This window comes from Pristiophorus japonicus, chromosome 15, assembly GCF_044704955.1.
Source record: "Pristiophorus japonicus isolate sPriJap1 chromosome 15, sPriJap1.hap1, whole genome shotgun sequence".
Lineage (NCBI taxonomy): Eukaryota > Metazoa > Chordata > Chondrichthyes > Pristiophoridae > Pristiophorus > Pristiophorus japonicus.
Genome location: NC_091991.1, coordinates 72,293,268 through 72,307,871, shown reverse-complemented (window position 1 = coordinate 72,307,871; position 14,604 = coordinate 72,293,268). Strand labels below are relative to the sequence as shown.

Sequence of the window (14,604 nt, the reverse complement as noted above, 5' to 3'; positions counted from 1 at the left end):
AAGAAAATGAGAGACCAAGTAGAGCAGCGTGATGTTTCTAAAATTACCCAAATGATGAGATTCAGAGAGGATGACGAGCCTGTACTCAAGACCAGCACGAATCCAGTCTGCCAAATGCTCATGTACAACTAGTAACTTGGAAAAAAAGATTCCATTTTGGGCTATATTATACAGGCTGTGTATTTCAGTAGGAAACAAAAGTTTCTTTCGAAGTTCAAGGTTGCTGGTAGCTGTTAGTTACTGTGTTGGATTCTAGAAGTCTGCACAACACAGACCAAGTAAAATTGTTGATAGCCTGCAGCAAATGCTTATAAAAGAAGATTGCTTCATTTCACAATTCAATGCAGAGAATATAAAGCAGAACTATGTGAGTTTAGTTTCAGGCAAATTTTCCAGTCCTCAAACACATGAAAGCACAGAAATTGTAACTGTCCCTATGATTTAAATTTCATCCTTTCTCATTAAAGATAATTTTAAGTGTTTATTTCTTTTCAACGAATATCTCCCATGCCTTTTTTAGTCCATTTTTTCAGCAACTTGGAAGTGGGCTTTTAGTTAATTTAGAACTTTTCATATTATACGTAGAAAATACCTTACTTTCCCGTGCCATACTCCCTCCTTAAAAATTATATGAAAGAATCTGAAAGAGCTTCCCTTTATTTCTTCCAATTTGAAAAGTCTAATGACTATCTTTGAGAACTTAATATTAATGTAATAGCCTTGGTTTAATCTTTTTTTTTGTGGTGGTACACAAAAAAAGTTAATGACAAGAAAAGTAATTCAGTCTATCAAAGCTCTGTCCTTTATACTCCGCCTCTCTTAACCTACCAACATATTGCATTAGAATGCCCTACTGCCTTCGACCCTACCACCGCAGTCAGTAGATTATTACAAACATTTGTCACTCTTTTGAGTCAAAGATTTATTCTGAGGTCTGTTTTTTTCAATTTACTATTATTTGTTTTCATTTGTTTGTTTTCATTCACTGTCAGCTGTGGCTCAGTGGGTAGCTCACTCGCCTCTGAGTCAGAAGGTTGTGGGTTCAAGTCCTACTCCAGGGACTTGGGCACATAAATCTAAGCTGACACTCCCGTGCAGTGTTGAGGGAGTGCTGCACTGTTGGAGGTGCTGTCTTGCGCCCCTCAAGTGGACGTAAAAGATCCCGTGGCACTATTTCGAAGAAGAGCAGAGGAGTTATCCCTGGTGTCCTGGCCAATATTTAACCCTCAATCAACATAACAAAAAAACAGATTGTCTGCTCATTATCACATTGCTGTTTGTGGGAGTTTGCTGTGTGCAAGTTGCTTGCTGCGTTTCCCACATTACAACAGTGACTACACTCCAAAAGTGGCTGTAAAGCGCTTTGAGACAGCCAGTGGAACTGAAAGATGCTGTATAAATGTCTTTTGTTTTTCCTTTTTCATTTGGGTATACTGGCCAGACACCTTGAACTGATGTTCTGGGTTCTCCTCCTCTTGAACTGATATTCTGGGTTACCCTTTTCTCTGCCCCCTAATACTTCATATAGCAGGACGAGGTTTTTCATTGCTTTCACTCTAGACTGTAGAAAGTAAGTTACCCTCATCTTTCCTCATGGGTCATCCACTTTATATATTTAGGGCCATTCTTTTTTACACCATCTCCAATGCATGTAACTTCTTTCTGAAGAATGTTGACTGACATTGTACATTCTTCCTACCAAAATGTATCACTTTGCACTTTTCTGTATTAAATTTCATCTGCCATATATTCGCCCATTTCACCAGCCTATCTATGTCTTCCTGAAATCTATCACAATCCTCACTGTTCACTATACTTCCAAATTTTGTGTCATCTGCAAATTTTGAAATTATGCCCTGTACACCCAAGTCCAAGTCATCAATATATATCAAGAAAAGCAGTGGTCCTAGTACCGACTCCTGGGGAACACTACTGTATAGCTTCCTCTAGTCCAAAAAATAACCGTTCACCATTACTCTGTTTCCTGTCACTGAGCCAATGTTGTAACCATGCTGCCACTGTCCCTTTTATTCCATGTGCTTCAACTTTGCAGGCAAGTATATTATGCAGCACTTTATCAAACGTCTTTTGGAAATCCATGTACACCACATCCACCGCATTGCCCTCATCAACCCTCTCTGTTACCTCATCAAAAAATTCAATCAAGTTAGTTAAACACGATTTGCCTTTAACAGATCCGTGCTGGCTTTCCTTAATGAATCCGCACATATCCAAGTGAGTGTTAATATTGTCCTTGATTATTGTTTCTAAAAGCTTCCCCACTACCAAGGTTAAATTGACTGACCTGTAGTTGCTGGATTTATGTAACATCTGCAATTCTCCAGTCCTCTGGCACCACTCCCGTTTCTAAGGAGGATTAGAAGATTATGGCCAGTACCACTGTGATTTCCACCTTAACTTCCTTCAGCATCCTATGATGCATCCCATCTAGTCCTGCTGATTTATCTACTTTGAGTACAGCCAACCTTTCTAGTACCTCCTCTTTATCACATTTTATCCCATCCAGTATCTCCACTACCACTTCTTTCACTATGACTTTGGCAGCATCTTCTTTCTTGATAAAGACAGATGCAAAGTACTCATTTAGTAACTCAGCCATGCCCCCTGCCGCCATGCGTAGGTCTCTTTTTGGTCCCTATTCAGCTCACCCCTCCTCTTACTACCCGGTTATATGCCTATAGAATACTTTGGAATTCCCTTTTATGATAGCTGCCAGTCTATTCTCATACTCTCTGCCTCCCTTATTTCATTTTTCACTTCCCCTCTGAACTTTTTTTATTCAGCCTGATTCTCATTTGTCTTTTCAACCTGACATCTGTCATGAAGCAGAAAAAGAGCGCACATCTTTCTCTCTATCTCTTTCGTCATCCAATGAGCTCTGACTTTGGTTGCCCTAACTTTTCCCTTCATGGGACTGCACCCGAAACATCTCCTCTTTAAAGGCAACCAATTGTTCGGTTAAAGTTTTGCCGGCCATTTTTTGATTCTAGTTTAACCCGGTCAGATCCATTCCCAACCCACTGAAATTGGCCTTTCTCTAATTATCCTTTTCCATAGCTAATCTAGACCTTACGATACTATGATCACTGTTCTCTAAATGTTCCCCTACTGGCACTTGCTTCACTTGACCTACCTCATTCCCCAGAAACAGATCCAGCAATACCTCCTTGCTTGTTGGGCCCAAAATGTATTGTATACCTACCTGATATGCATTTGCCAGCATTAAATTTTATTTTGTATTTGTGTAACTGATCTAAATCCTCTTGCAAATTATTAAGCCCCTGCTGCTCTCCCTAATTGAGTGTCATCTGCAAGTTTGATGAGCTGTCAAGTGGCTTCTGCATCCAGGTCATTCATGTCATGTGTATTAGAATCAACAGGGCCCAAGCCTTCATCCCTGAGATACTGCACTGAACATCCCTTCTCCACAGTCTGATACTACACCTCTCAACAGTACCCTCTGCTTCATTTATAGTACAAAGGATATCCTAGAGGAGTGAGTGTGGAGAAACCAATTTAACAGGTGAAACGGTTCCAAATATAAGAACCTCTTCTGTATCCAATGAATCTTTCATGCCAATTGCCATTTCTCCACAGTCACTTTCATCATCCAGGGTATATGCAGTCCAGCACCAGTGTTCTAGTACCCGACAGTGCGGTGCAGCACTCACTATGAAGAGCATCAATAGTGCATTACCGCACCACTTCAGTTCTGTTAGAGTCATGCACACTCGCTGTTCTCGGACTACTGGGGTGCCCAACCGGGATTGGAATGGCACAGTTGACCTCTGAAGCAAGTGCCAGATCAGTTCCAGTCAGGTTTCAAGAGCAAGTTAGAATGTGAAAGAATAAGAGTCATAGAATCATTGAAGATAAAGAGGAAATAATAGAATTATTTGTTAGTCCTCATTTCCTGCAATACAACAGTGCCTACACTTCAAAATATCACAATGGCAGTAAAGCACTTTGGGACATCCTGAGGCCATGAGAGGCGCTATATAAATGCAAGTTCTCTTCTTTCTTTTCTTTACTTTCTTCCTTTTCTTTTTTCTCTCTTTCTCTCTCCTACTGTAATTAGATAGCAAGTCAGTCGTTTTCTACATACCGATTTCTTTTTGGGAAGTAATCATTATATAATTCTACTATTTCCTCTTTATCTTCAATGATTCTATGACTCTCATTCTTTCACATTCTAACTTGCTCTTGAGACCTGACTGGAACTGATCTGGCACTTGCTTCAGAGGTCAACTGTGCCATTCCAATCCCGGTTGGGCACCCCAGTAGTCCGAGAACAGCGAGTGTCCATGACTCTAACAGAACTGAAGTGGTGCGGTAATGCACTATTGATGCTCTTCATAGTGAGTGCTGCACCGCACTGTCGGGTACTAGAACACTGCCGAGTTTTCTCGTTAAAATGGTTAATCAATCATGGTTTGCTGCAATGAGCTATGGAGAGTGTAGTCTTGACAGTGCAGCCACAGGCTTCACAACAGATGAACATCGCATAATATTTCCATCCACAGTAGCATCTAAAAGATGAACCAATAGCTGACTTAAAATTGATGCATTAGCAGGGCTTGACACTGAAGTTGATATACTCCATGGAAGTGTATCTGAGTCTGGTGATAAATGGCCAAGCCGCATTTAAAATTCTTCTACTATGGAGAAGCAAGCTGATCGAACTAGAACCAATCTTCTATATCGAAACAAGTTGTCTACTGACTTAATTAACCCTTAAGTTAGTGTTGAAGCCTGTCTGGAACGGAACTGAGGTTTACCAATAATTTACTGTTCTCCATCAGCATGGAAGCCATGATATTAATTTTGGACCAAAAAAAAAAAAATCCTTGAAGATACTGAGTGCTTAATGCAGAGTCTGTAGGAAGAAGTGGGACTAGCTGCAGCAGATGAATACCTAAGTGAAGTCCTGTTCCTCGGCCTAGAGCAGATAAAGGAAAGTGACTTGTGTGACTATTATAGGAAGCTTGCTGCAGCCACAGTCACCAGGAGAGAGAGAGAGAGGGGGAAAAGTTTTATTTAAGGATGTGCTTTATTATCTACTGCAAAAATGGCCACCATGCTCAACCAACTCTTCGTGGCCTGTTCGGGCCGCGCCAACTCTTTCGGGGCCCGCTCGGGTCGCGTCAACTCTTCGTGGCCTGTTCGGGCTGTGCCGACACTTCGGAGCCCGCCAGGCCACCGACACCTAGGGGCACGCTGTGCCCACTTGAGCTGCCAACCTCCTCTTTCCCCCCCCCCCCCCCCCACCTTGGGCCATCTCCTCTTCCTCCTCCTCCCCTCACCCCCCACCCAACCTCGGACCAGCTCACCCCGTCCCCACCTCCCCCTGGGCCGATGACCTCCCCTCATCCGTTACAGGCCAGGTCCCGAGGGTGCAGGATAAGGGAGATTCAACCTGTACTACGCACATTTCTTACCTGAGTTAGCGGCCATGTTAACTCCATTGCACGAGCTCCTCAAGAAGGGTGTCCAGTGGAAGTGGACAAAAGTGCAACAGGAAGCTTACAACGCTTATAAGGGAAGTCTCTTAAGTGATGCTCTACTTGTGCACTACGACACAGAGCGTGAGCTTAAGTTAGTGTGCGATGCTTCCAACTACGGTGTGGGAACTGCCATAAGCCACATAATGGGTGACGGCCAAGAGAAACCAGTTGCGTTCGTATCACGAACCCTCACAAATACCAAAAGAAACTACACTTAAATTGAAAAGGCAGCACTCGCCATAGTGTTTGGAATCAAGAAATTCCAACAGTTCCTGATTGGCAGAAAATTTACACTGATAACCGATCACAAACCACTCCGTACAATATTGGGGCCCAAATCTGCCATCCCTGCAATGACTCATCAAGAATGCAACGTTCGGCAGTGTTGTTGTCACAATATGACTACACGATTGAATATCGTACTTCAGAGCAAAGCGCAGTCGCAGATGCCTTGTCCAGGTTGCCACAGGAGGACTTGTGTTGGGAGCGAAGGTGCTATTTTCATTCTAGGTGCAGTTGATGAAGACTTTCCCGTGAATTCAACTGAGTTTGCAGATGAGACCCAAAAGGACTCAGTACTGAAAAAGTGTGTATGAAAACACCTTGAATGAATAGACTGATCAATGTCAAGACACAGATTTGAAACCATTCCATAACAGTCATACTGAATTATCTTGTGAATAAGGTTGTATCAAGTGGAGAAACAAAGTGATGGTACCTACTTCTTTGAGAGATAGAATTCTGGCCGAACTTCATACTGAACGTTCAGGGATTGTCAGTATGAAATCAATTCCAAGAAGCTTTGTTTACTGGCCTGGATTGGACAGTGATCTTGATCCACTTGATCATGAACACATATATGAGTCTGACTCAGTTCACATTTAAGTAACTGAAATACAGGTTGAACCTCTCTCATCCGGACTCCTTTATCTGGCACCACCCCTCATCCGGCACCATTCCCGGGTGGTGCATGCGCAGAACGCGACCGTCAAAATCCTACTCCCCGATATAATCTTTCTCCTCAATCGGCTGCCTCCTCCTCCTCACCCTGCTGGAACTCCTGCAGCCACAGTCCTCGGGCCGGCCACTCCTCTCCACAGCGCTCCCCCTCTGGGGGGTCGGGCCGACTCTTCTGGGCCCATCAACTCTTCAGGGCCTGCCGAATCTTTGGGACCCGCTTGGGCCGCCGACCTCCCCCCCTCCCCCCCCACAGCCAATGACCTCCCCTTATCTGGCAAAATCCCTCATCCGGGACAGGCCAGGTCCCGAGGGTGCCAGATAAGGGAGGTTCAACCTGTACCAAGTTCAAACAAGTCTGAGATAGAAACGGGATCATTTTTGAGTTCGGAACCAAAACAAAACAGCCCAAAACCTTCTGTAAGGAGATCAGGAAGGCTTCACAAACCTGTTATTAAACTGGATTTGTAGTTCATTGAAAAGAAAAAATGCCAGGAGTTTTTGTTATGTGGTACATGTAATGCTGGGTAAGATGGGGGCCATAGTTTTGTTGTATTTGAGAGGGGAATACATACTTATTTTTAAGGGGGAAGGCAGTGTAATGTATTATGAAATGGTTTGGTATGAGCATGCTCAGTTCACTCTGACCTATAAAGCCAGCACATGGATGAGCAACTCATCGTGTCTCTGTCCTTCATTTGTTGTACACAAGTATATTACAGTGTGCTGGCCTCCATCGGGGACCATGTTACTCTGACTCCACTCTCCCTCCCTGACCGCTCGCTCGCTGTGGCTGAAGACCTTTCGGTCCTGTTGTAGAGGGCTCGCAAAATGAGGCAGCTCAGATCAGGACCTGGCATATCCAGGTTCCAACTTAATTCCTAGGCCTTCCGCTGCACTCCCGCTTGATTCACTGGGAGAGTGCCTCAAAAGGCGAGTGGAATTTTAGGACCAGGCACGGCAAGTTACTGATGGTACAATACTTGGAAAAGAATAGATATTTTCCATCCACAAGAAATTACTGAATCCTTTTCTAGCATGTATCTCTTGAACGGTTCATCATGCCATTAAACTTTGAGGTGAAAGTCTTTTTTTGGATTAGTTGTTGCGATGCAGAGATACTGGCCCCATCCCCAGTTGCCCTGAGATGCCTTTTTGAACCGCTGCCCTCCCTGTGTTGATGGTGACCCATGATGCTGCATCGTTGAAGGTCTTTTGTAGACTTTCAGTTTCCCAGTGGGGTGTTTGGGCCAATGTGATTCCCATGTCAGCTCATGGAATCCAAGTGTTACCTCCAGAAGCTGAACGAAAGATACTTGGGTAACTTTGTTTTCCAAGGGTACATGGGTCTCAGATTGGCATCACCAGTGTTACAGTCCTAGCTTCTATCCTTGGATTATTGGGCCAGCAACTGCCCCTGGGAGCATGGGATCAGTAAATTTACACTATTGAGAAAAGCTTGCTGTACACACTCCAGAGCTGTATAAAGAGCAGCCAATGAATCAAATTCAAAGACACAATGAGAGGAGATTATTGCATTCCATTCGATTGACTAAGACATCAGTTAGCCAGGTTTAGTTGATGTTTTAAACAATAAATAATTTAAATGTGTACAAAAAAGCTTCTTTGATGGTTAAACCATTTAAGGTGTAAACTTGTTAACTTTTTTGGTTCAAAATTGACAAATAAAATCCCATTCACTTTCAAAAGAATCAATAATTGAATGAGCATCTAGAACCAAAATTCTACATCCTGGATAATCTATAGATTAAAGAACACGCTCACATGGGATCCACTCTCCATTTTGAAGTTTAAATAGAGTAAAAGTGCTTTAGGACGTCCTGAGGTCATGAAAGCCATTACAGCTGTATATAAATGCAAGTCTTTCAAACAACTTCCATCTTCAGTCAACAGTAAATGTATAACATTGGGTGAATTCATTAAATCCATCTTAAGTCCAGTTATTTACAGAACATACTGGCCCAGAAATATCGGTCGGAGACCTCCGGTGGGCAGATACCTCCGAGCTGAAAAATGTCATTGAATCTACCTGGTGGTCCCAGAGGTTCATAGGCTTGCAGACCTGGCCCTCTACGCGAAGGCCTTCGTAGAAACACAGTTATCCCAGGGTCATAAGGGTTTCGTACGCATCAATGGGGTCACGTGGACCAGCTCAACCTATCAGAGTAGGGGGATGCACATTCATACTTATGGTAATTCCGTACGTACAGAGCTGCCATAAGTATGAATAGGAATGCCCCCAAAACATTAAAAGTAACTTTTTTTAAATTACATATTTCAAATGAATAAAAATTGAATTTAATTAATTATTTAAAGCAAAAGTTAATTTTTTGAAAAATAAATTTGATATGTCCTTACTATACAGTATAAATGCACACGAGGCCCATACTTGAGCGAAGGTCACTCTGTGACCAGTTACCTGTATTACCAAGACCTCAAGTGATGAAGGTGGGTGGAGCTTCCCCTTTTATACCTGAAAGTCCAGGTTAGGAGTGTCTCCCACAAGTTCACCCCCTTGTGGTCAATGTTCTCAAGGTGTACAACTTAGGTCAGCTTATACATGGGTTACAATGATAGTTGAATACATGACATCACCTCGCCCCCCCCCCCCCCCCCAAAGTCTTATTGGGATCACAGGTTAAGTCTCTCAGGTGGTTTCCGCTCCCTTGTAGAGCACCTGAGTTGGGGCTCCGGTTGTTGGGCGCTGGCCTGAGTATCTGCTGTTTGTGATGCCTCAGACCTGTCTGGACTGCCCACAGTGACTGGGCTCTCCTCCACTTAGTTCCGGTGTTCGATCACCTGTGGTGGAGTAAACTCTACGTCGTGATCTTCCTCTGCTTCTATGGGGTTGCTGAACCTCTTAGTTTGATCCACGTGTTTGCGGCAGATTTGTCCATTGGTAAGTTTAACTACCAGAACCCTATTCCCCTCTTTGTCAATCACAGTGCCTGCAAGCCATTTGGGCCCTACAGCGTAATTAAGGACAAAAACAGGGTCATTGACATCAATACATCGCGCCCTCGCATTCCTGTCATGGTAGTCACATTGTGACTGACTCCTGCTCTCAACAATTTCTTTCATAGTAGGGTGTATAAGGGATAACCTGGTTTTGAGCGTCCTTTTCATTAGCAGCTCTGCGGGTGGAACCCCTGTGAGCGAGTGTGGTCGGGATCTATTGGCCAACAGGAGGCGTGATAAGCGACTTTGTAGGGAACCCCCTTGGATTCTGAGCATCCCCTGTTTGATTATCTGCACTGCTCGTTCTGCCTGGCCATTTGAGGCCGGCTTGAACGGTGCCGTTCTGACATGGTTGATTCCATTGCCTGCCATGAAGCCCTGGGATTCAGTGCTTGTGAAGCACAGGCCATTGTCGCTGACCAAGGGCGGCGAACATTGCCCGTAGACTTTCTACCGTGGCAGAGGATGTGCTTGAATTGAGAATGTCACACTCGATCTATTTGGAGTAGACGTCTACTACAACCAAAAACATTTTTCCCATGAAAGGACCTGCGTAGTCCACATGGAACTGTGACCATGGCTTGGCGGGCCAGGACCAGGGGCTAAGGGGGGCTTCCCTGGGTGCGTTGCCCAGCTGAGCACACGTGTTGCACTTGCGAGCACAAAGTTCCAGGTCTGCATCTATCCCTGGCCACCAAACGTGTGACCTGGCAATTGCCTTCATCATGACAATGCCCGGGTGCTCATTGTGAAGTTCTCTGATAAACACGTCTCTGCCCCTCTGGGGCATGACTACTCGGTTTTCCCACAGGAGGCAATCGGCCTGAATCGAGAGTTCATCCTTGCGCCAATGAAACGGTTTAAATTCATCAGGGCATGCCTCGTACGTAGCTGCCCAGTCCCCATTCAGGACACATTTCTTAACTAAAGACAGTAGTGGGTCTTTATTTGTCCAGACTTTAATCTGACGGGCTGTCACAGGTGAGCCTTTGCTTTCGAAAGCTTCAACAGCCATGACCATCTCAGCATCATGCTCGGTTGCCCCCTCAGTGGTGGCTAGTGGGAGCCTGCTGAGTGCATTGGCACAGTTTTCAGTGCCCAGTCTGTGCCGAATTGTGTAGTCATAGGCGGCTAACGTGAGTGCCCACCTGCCGATGCATTCGCATTTATGGCCTTGTTGTCGGCCAAAAGGGACGTTAGGGGTTTGTGATCTGTCTCCAGCTCAAATTTCCTGCCAAACAGGTACTGGTGCATTTTTTTTTACTGCATATACAGATGCTAGTGCTTTCTTTTCTACCATCCCGTAGCCCCTTTCTGCCTGGGACAGACTTCTGGAGGCATAAGCTACTGGCTGTAACTGACCATTGGCATTCACATGCTGCAACACACATTCGATCCCATAGGACGACGCATCGCACATTAGAACAAGTTTCTTACACGGATCATATAATGTTAACAGTTTGTTGGAGCATAACAAGTTGCGTGCTCTAACAAAAGCCCTTTCCTGGATGTCCCCCCAGACCCAATTGCGACCTTTGCGTAGGAGCACGTGTAGCGGCTCTAACAGCGTGCTCAATTTGGGAAGAAAGTTACCAAAATAGTTCAGGAGCCCCAGGAACGAACGCAGCTCCGTCGTGTTACGGGGTCTGGGTGCTCTCTGGATCGCTTCCGTTTTGGACGCAGTGGGTCTGATCCCGTCTGCTGCTACCCTCCTCCCCAGGAATTCTATTTCTGGAGCTAGGAAGATGCACTTCGCCTTTTTCAGTCGCAGCCCTACCCGGTCCAGTCTGCGTAGCACCTCCTCCAGGTTGTGGAGGTGTTCTTCAGTATCGCGACCCGTGATGAGGATGTCGTCTTGAAAAACCACCGTCCTTGGAATCGACTTGAGGAGGCTTTCCATATTTCGCTGAAAGATCGCGGCGGCCGAACGAATAACGAACGGACATCTGTTGTACTCAAACAACCCTGTGTGTGTCGTGATGATGGTCAGCTTCTTCGACTCATTCGCCAGCTCCTGGGTCATGTAATCTGAGGTCAGGTCCAGTTTTGAAAAATGTTTGTCACCGGATAGCGTCGCTCTCGGTAGCGGATACTGGTCTTGGAGTGACTTGCGATTGATGGCCTTGTAATCGCCACATATCCTGACCGACCCATCCACCTTGAGCACCGGCACAATCGGGCTCGCCCAGTCAGTGAATTCAACTGGCGAGATGATACCTTCCCTCAGCAGGCGGTCCAATTTGCATTCTATCTTTTCCCGCATCACGTACAGCACCGCTCTGGCCTTGTGGTGTACTGGCCTGGCGTCCGGGTTTATGTGAGTCACTACCTTGGCCCCATGAAAGTGCCGATGCTGGGTTGAAATAATGAGTCAAATTTGTCCAGGACCTGTGAGCATGATACTCGATCCACAGAAGAAATTGCATTGACATCGCCGCATTTCCAGTTCATGACAGCCAGCCAACTTCTCCCCAGTAGTGCGGGACCGTCCCCTGGGACAATCCAGAGTGGCAACCTGTTCTCCGAACCTTTGTGGGTCACGACTACCGTGGCGCTGCCTAGCACCGGAATGATCTTTTTATATGTCCGTAGCTGTGCGTCAATCGGCAATAATTTTGGCCTCCCGGCCTTGGACACCCACAATCTTTCGAACTGTTTGACACGCAGGGACTGGCTGGCCCCCGTGTCTAGCTCCATTAATACTGGGATGCCATTGAGGAGCACTTTCATCATTATCGGTGGCGTCCTGGTATATGAACTATATATGTGCTCCACATGAACTCGCTGAACTTTAGCTTCCAGCAATTTCCCCCAGTATTCATTTGGCCTCATAGGGCTTACATCGGGCCCGTCATCCTCGTACATCAACCTGGCTGCAGGCTTCCTGCACATACGCGCCAAGTGACCGCTGACGTTGCAGTTTCTGCAGGTATATTGCTGATACCTGCAAGCTCTGGCTGGGTGTTTGCCTCCACACCTCCAGCATGAGCTGGAGGCCCCGTTGTTGGAAACAAAATGTCCATTACCAGTCGATCGTCTCTGACTGTCTCTGTGACTGTCCTTAAGCGCACCATTAACAGGTGTTGATGACCCCATTACTGGCCGCATTGTCCATTGCGATGGCATGAATCGCCATTCAGCTAGCCATTGGCTCTGTTGAATTCCCCCTTTGGGTTTGACTACATGCTGGGGCATGTCCAATTGTCCTTCTCTGCCTAGAGAACTGCCGCGTTAGCAATGTTGACTCCCTGGTCGTTTGCCGCATTTGAGCTAAGATTTTTGTCATACATCATTCTGGTTTCTTCCTCCCCTGAGATAAATGTCTGGGCTATCAGAGCCGCCGCTTCCAAGGTCAAGTCTTTGGTCTCAATCAGTTTCCTGTAAACCCCAGCATGCCTGATGCACTCAATTAAAAAAAAAAGTCTCGCAGCATCTCCGCTCTGCACGCACCTGGGAACTTACATAGGCTCGCCAGTCGCCTGAGATCTGCCACGAAGTCAGGAATGCTTTGCCCTTCTCGCCGCCGGTGCGTGTAAAACCGGTGTCTCGCCATGTGCATGCTGCTCGCCGGTTTAAGGTGTTCCCCGATCAACTTACTGAGCTCTTCGAACGTCTTGTCCGCCGGCTTCTCTGGCGCTAGTAGGTCCTTCATCAGGGAGTACGTTCTGGATCCACAAACCGTGAGGAGGTGAGCCCTGCATTTGTCGGCCGAATCCTGTCCCAACCATTCCTTAGTGACAAAACTTTGCTGTAGTCTCTCAATAAAGTCATCCCAATCATCACCAATACAGTACCTCTCTTCTGTGCTGCTAGTGGCCATGTTCGCGTGGTTTAAATCACATTTTCTCGTCGCCAATGATATGTCCTTACTATAAAGTATAAATGCACACGAGGCACATTCTTGAGAGAAGGTCACTCTGTGACCAGTTACCTTTATTACCAAGACCTCAAGTGATGAAGGTGGGTGGAGCTTCCCCTTTTATATCTGAAAGACCAGGTTAGGAGTGTCTCCCGCAAGTTCACCCCCTTGTGGTCAATGTTCTCAAGGTGTACAACTTTGGTCAGCTTATACATGGGTTACAATGATAGTTGAATACATGACAAAATTTACATATTTTAAAGGGTCTAAAATAAACTTATCTCATTTAACAAGATTTTAAATGTTTAAATTATTTTTTTTAATGTATTTTTCTGTACTTTAAAAGTCTTGCACTGATTTAAAAAAAACAGGCTTTACGCCTGCTTTTTTCAGTCATAAGAATTTGAAGGATATTCGCTGGGCAGGAGTTAGCCCAACTCTCCGCCCGCAGAGGCCCTTTAGTTTTGGATGTTTGCGATCAGTCAGAAGAATTTTTCACAGATCGCAAGTGCCGGTTTAGGCGCCTAAACCGGAACTTGCAGGGACCCCACGGGTGTGTGCGCATATCGTACAAGCCCATGGGGAGCGCGATTTCAGGCCCATTATTTATACCCTTATAAGAAAAATACACAAATCTTCCAAAATGGTATAGTGATTGCACTCATTCCCTCCATTAATTTTCTAACAGTTTTATTTAAACAAGTTTCCAAATGGTTTGAAAATGTTCCTAATGTCAGCAATAGATTCAATAAAGAATGTGAACTCTTCCACCACCAATGTCCCATCCTTTGTAACAAAGACATACAGATTGTTTAAAGCAGTGGTAGCAGCTTGCACCTGGAGCGGCCAAGATCTTCGATTGACTCCAGACATTGGTCCTCACTTGGCACTCAGCTCACATCTGTGCCTCCCAGTGCACTAGTGGCGCCCATGCCCTGGGCAGCTCTTAGCTGCGAGGGACACTAGATGAGGGTGGTCCTGCCATTCTTGAATACGGAGGAATGCCAATCCACAAATGCATAAACTCTCAGCAGCAAAACCCACCAGGAGAAGCTTCACTTGTGAATTCAGTGCAGGAGATGTTAAGGTTTCTGTGGTGGATAATCAAGTGTAACAGAAGCACTTGTGTTCAAAAAATCAATTGTGGCCAAAGTGTACAAATGCTTTTTAAAAAAAAAAATAGCAATAATATACTGTTACTCTACCAGAGAATTGAGAGTAAGGCAAGTTAGATTGATTGTACATGTTTCATTACTTTTATGTATTTACTCCAGGAAATTGACT

At 45.2% G+C, this 14,604-nt stretch overlaps 1 protein-coding gene across 3 annotated transcripts in view; it reads left to right on the top strand.

Moving 5' to 3' along the window:
- pot1 (protection of telomeres 1 homolog) overlaps window positions 1-14,604 on the top strand; it is a 316,069-nt gene that overhangs the window by 201,760 nt on the left and 99,705 nt on the right. The window lies entirely within an intron of this gene.